The sequence below is a fragment of the Furipterus horrens genome, unplaced genomic scaffold (assembly GCF_987537825.1).
Source record: "Furipterus horrens unplaced genomic scaffold, mFurHor1.1.pri manual_scaffold_11, whole genome shotgun sequence".
Lineage (NCBI taxonomy): Eukaryota > Metazoa > Chordata > Mammalia > Chiroptera > Furipteridae > Furipterus > Furipterus horrens.
Window position 1 is genome coordinate 86,835,710 of NW_028327181.1, and position 4,505 is coordinate 86,840,214.

Genomic DNA, 4,505 nt, shown 5'->3' on the forward strand with positions numbered 1-4,505 from the left:
GTGGTGACCTCCATGCTGCAGCATTGCTTCATCAGCAGAGTGCAGTGTGGAGCTGGAAGTCAGGGCGATGGCGGAGCGGTGTGGCGGTGAAAGGATTGACCAGGGCTCCCGGGGCTGAGCTGCGCGAGGCTTTCCACAAAGGCGTTCCTAAAGTGACACTGGACGACAGCGTGCGGATTGCTGGGGGGAGGGGAGTATAAGGGGACGAAATGGTCATGGGGAAAAAAAATACCACAAAGATTACATTTTTTAAAAAAGTGACACTGGCTGACATATTTTTGGATTCTAATTAGCCGTCCAGTGGGACTGACCAAAAACGACCACCAGCCTTGAAAAATTGAAAGGGAGTTACTTGTATCGCTGCTGAACCCCCGAGGCTGGCCCAAAACAGCCTTCAACGGCACCCCGACTGTGGTTCTCACACCTGTGTGCATGAACATCACCTCAGGAGTTTTTCAATTCCTGAGCCCAGGCCCCACCAAAGTCCCACTGAATTTGTAACTTCGGAGTGAAGTCGTGGTACTGGGAATTCTTCAAAGCTCGCTGGTCGCCGGAGTGATTCTAATGTGAATTCCATCTCCAACAGGAAATAAGACTTTATACCCATACAATGCTAAGAGAGAGAAAAGCTGTGGCAGAATTTGAGCACCTGAAGAGCAGGGATCTTGCCTTTTATGTCTGTCTCTGTATCCCCAGGGCCTAGAAAGTGACTGCTTTACAGTAAACGCTCAATAAATAAAGTGAATTAGAAAAGAAACTAAAAACCCTGGCCGGGTAACTCCGTTGGTCAGAGTATACGCCAAAGTTGCGGGTTTGATCTCTGGTTAGAGCATATACAAGAATCAACCAATGAATGCACAGGTAAGTGGAACAACAAATCCAACATCTCTCTGTTTGTCTCTCTCTTCTTTTCTCTTCCTCAAAAATCATTTTTAAGAAAGGTATGGAAAAAGGTAGATATTCAGAATTTAACATAATTCTTGCCGGGTCCTACATTTTGTTTGTTTACTTGTTTTCTAATTTTATTAGGCAAAAAGAGAAGATATTCGGTGAGCTATTTGCTTGATTTGTGAAATCTTTTCTGGGGGGATGGGGACATCTGTAATAGTGTCGACAATAAAAATAAAGTAAAAAAATCCTTTGTGGTTTTCATTTAACATGGAGGATTTCTTGTAACATATTCCCATAAAAATCTTTAAAATAATGCTGTATATTTGAAGTGAAATGAGGAGGTTGTTAATTGGTCAATGTTGATTGTTTGTTTACATGAATCATGATCCTATTAACAATATTCTCTTCCTAAATACCAGCAATGTTAGACTTAAATTATCTAAATAATTAACTCAATTTTTAAAATATGCTTTATTGATTATGCTGTTACAGTTGTCCCAATTTGTTTTCCCTTTATTCCCCTCTGCCCAGTGCACCCCCACTTAGTCCATGCCCTTTGGTTGTGTATATAGTTCTTCTCAACATCTTCCTGTCTACTCCACTCCCTCCTACTATGCTTCTTAATTCCTGTACCATCTCCCTCCCTTTCGCCGCTTCCTCCTCTCCACTGACCTCCCCCCATAATGTTCTCCATACCTATCATTCTTTTCCCACTCTCGTTGCCTACTTAGTGATCTCTATCATGATCTGTGCCATCCTTGCAGTTTTATGTTTACCTTTGCTTTCTGGGCAGGGCTGTCACACCTCCTATGCTATAGGGGGCGGAGCCCCATGCACTCATCACAACCGGCTGACCCTTCTCACCATGTTGTGGCATTTTTGTGGGGGCAGGGGTCCAAGATGAATTCCTGCCGTTCACTCTCTGCTGAGAGACTGGGAGCCTCCTCCTCTGTCCCCACCCACTCTGGGCCTCACAGTCCAAGGCAATGGGGGTCTGCCTTCCCCGGAGTTGGAATCGCAAGCTGACGGGTCTGGTCTACAGCCAGGGGTGCTCTCCAGGCGCTTCTCACCTCCCCTTAAATATGGGTGTCTATGCTTACCACCGTCCCACCACCATTGCCGTTGCTGCCGCCACCAGCACAGTTTGACCTCTCCACCCCAGCTTCACACCTCCTACGCTTCTGGACGAGCACCACTTCTTTATAACTTCCTACGTTGGACTTCCATTTATTTTCTGGAACTTCTAGTTATTTCTGGTTTTGTGGTAGTTGTAGTCCTTCTTAGTTGTGGAGGGAGATGGAGCGTGTCACTCTAGGCCTCCATCTTGGCTGGAAGTCTCCTGTGTGTGTTTGCCTGTGTCTTAGGTAGAGCTGTCGCTCCTGTTACATTGTAAGGGGCCGAGCCTTAGGGATTCCTCGATTTTTTATGTTAGCTTGCTATTGTATACTCAACCTTTGACTGAAAGATGAATAAAGCTTTTATTAATTTAGCTGACATTACTAAATTACTTATTTTCTTAATGACTTTTATCTAATTAGAGTCTTAATCTGAAATGACTTTCTTCCCTTAACTGTGCTCTACTAGCTTGTAAGGATGGAGAACCCGTTACACCAAGACAGGGCACACATTTGTGCAAGTTTAAGATCTCAGGGGAGAAGACAGGCCCCGCCGTAAAGGCAGGCTCAGGGATCCAAATATTCTGACAGCCCTAAGACCTGATGATGGGGGGCCACAACAGGGGTCAAGTATGTTGTACATAACTGGCACTTGGTGAGCCAGGGGCCAGAGCACCAGGATAAATTGTTATTTGACTTAATAACCCACACCCCTGGAGGATGATGTATCTTCCAGTTCTCGGGGACAGACTATATTGGGGGACACGGGGGAGAGGAGTCCCTCTTCACCCTTGTTTGACCACACTGCTGCTTGAGGAAGTGCTGGCTACCCCAGGAGTCCTGCTTCAGCCTTGCTTTTCTTGCTTATGGCTCGTGCTATTTGTGTGTATATGTATTTATCTATTTACATTTTAATTCTTTCCCTCGTGGCTAGAGGTGGTTACAAACGTACACATTTCAGTAGAGAAAAACAATTTATTAGTAACCTGGTTCACTCAGCAGGAGGATCAGGTGTCACTTTCTACTACTACTGAGTCCAAGTCCTCATAGGAGGCTCCCTCCTTTGTTCTGGGGAGAGAAAAAGAAGGTCAAAGCTTTTACTCTTGAAAGGAACAATGAAACTATTCATTATTTCCCCCTTTTAGACAGGAATTCTAAATAACTCCCAGTTATTTACATGTCGGAAGGCTCCTCCTCATCAGAGGAACCCATGTTTTGCAAATGCTCTGCCTCTTCTTTTCTGAAAGGGCCATATGCACCCCGCAGCCAGCTCCAGAAACCGCCCTTCTAGAAAACAGAGAGGGAAACTTGATTCCTGCCTGTCCCCCACTTTGTCCCGCCACAGTGCTTGATCTTCCTGAAATTTACCTCCATCTGGCTTTCCACCGATCGGTCCTTATTCAGGAGTCGTGAGAAAAAGCCCCTTGGAGGAAAACGCATACCAACAATTAGTGATTTATCCCTGGCCTTATTAGGACTAAATGGGTACCTGGGTCCATACTCAGAGGCAAAGTCACTGTAGACCTGGGACCTTGGAAATGATTCCTTGCACACTGGGCTTCCAGGGGTTCTCTGTGTCTCTTTAAAATGTCCCTGCCATGTCTCTGGGGTGACCTCTGTGTGTGGTCTGGCATGGAGTACAGGCGGGATTTTCAGCCCCACTCACTGTCCTGGCCCTTGGTCAAGCGCCCTGAGGTGCATTGGGGTGGGGGGTGGGGTGGGGATGCATAGTCACACTGGGCAGAAGCAGTTTGCTCTCTCCAGAAGCATTTCACATCCGTCCCATTTAGACTTAGTCCCACATGCACCCTTTGCTGGGGGTGGGGTTGAGGGTAAGAAGGTGCTTTCAACTTTCTAGCTGCTTTATCCTATAAGTTAAATCACACAACTAAATGCCTGAGTCCAAATAGCAGTTAGCTAAGTTAGCTAGCGTGCTGACTTTCGTACTGCAGGCTGTCACTGCTGAGTGAGTTGTGAAGTCAGTTTACAAGTCACAACCAGCACTAGAATACAAAATATTCTTTTTGACGAAACAGAATAGAAAAAAATCAGAGTGCATAATGAGTCTGTTTTAGAAACGACTTATGTCTGTGCGGTACGTGCGTACTGAGTTCTGACATAAAGTGTAGCTCACAGCCCAAGCACAGGGTAATCAATGGAGAGACCCCCAGCTGTAAAGGCACCATCTTCTTTCTGACACTCACTAGCAGTGTGGCCATGGAGCAAGATATTTCCCTTCCTCCTCTCTGTTTCCTTATTATTAAAAAAAGACAAACTACTGCGTAAGGTCTTGCCCAGTTAAAACTCTATGAAGTTGGGATAAAGGGAATAGAGAGAGTAGGGGCCTGAAAACCAGGAGGACGGGAAGGGATATTTTTCTGCCACCTTACAGGAAGGACTCATATAGTCTACCTTTCGTCAGCCTTGAAGGAGACCAGAGCCTTTACCCTAAGGCCACGTGGCTTTTCCTATCCCTCCCCCAGAGCTTCTACCACCGGC

The 4,505-nt window shown here is 45.9% G+C and overlaps 1 long non-coding RNA gene across 1 annotated transcript; it reads right to left on the reverse strand.

Moving 5' to 3' along the window:
* Positions 1 to 2,967: 2,967 nt before the first annotated feature.
* LOC149998726 (uncharacterized) lies at positions 2,968 to 3,232 on the reverse strand. The gene is made up of 2 exons (XR_016507207.1): positions 3,184 to 3,232; positions 2,968 to 3,074 (listed from the first exon to the last, which is right to left on the reverse strand). It is a non-coding gene; the product is annotated as an uncharacterized LOC149998726 (long non-coding RNA).
* Positions 3,233 to 4,505: the final 1,273 nt, after the last annotated feature.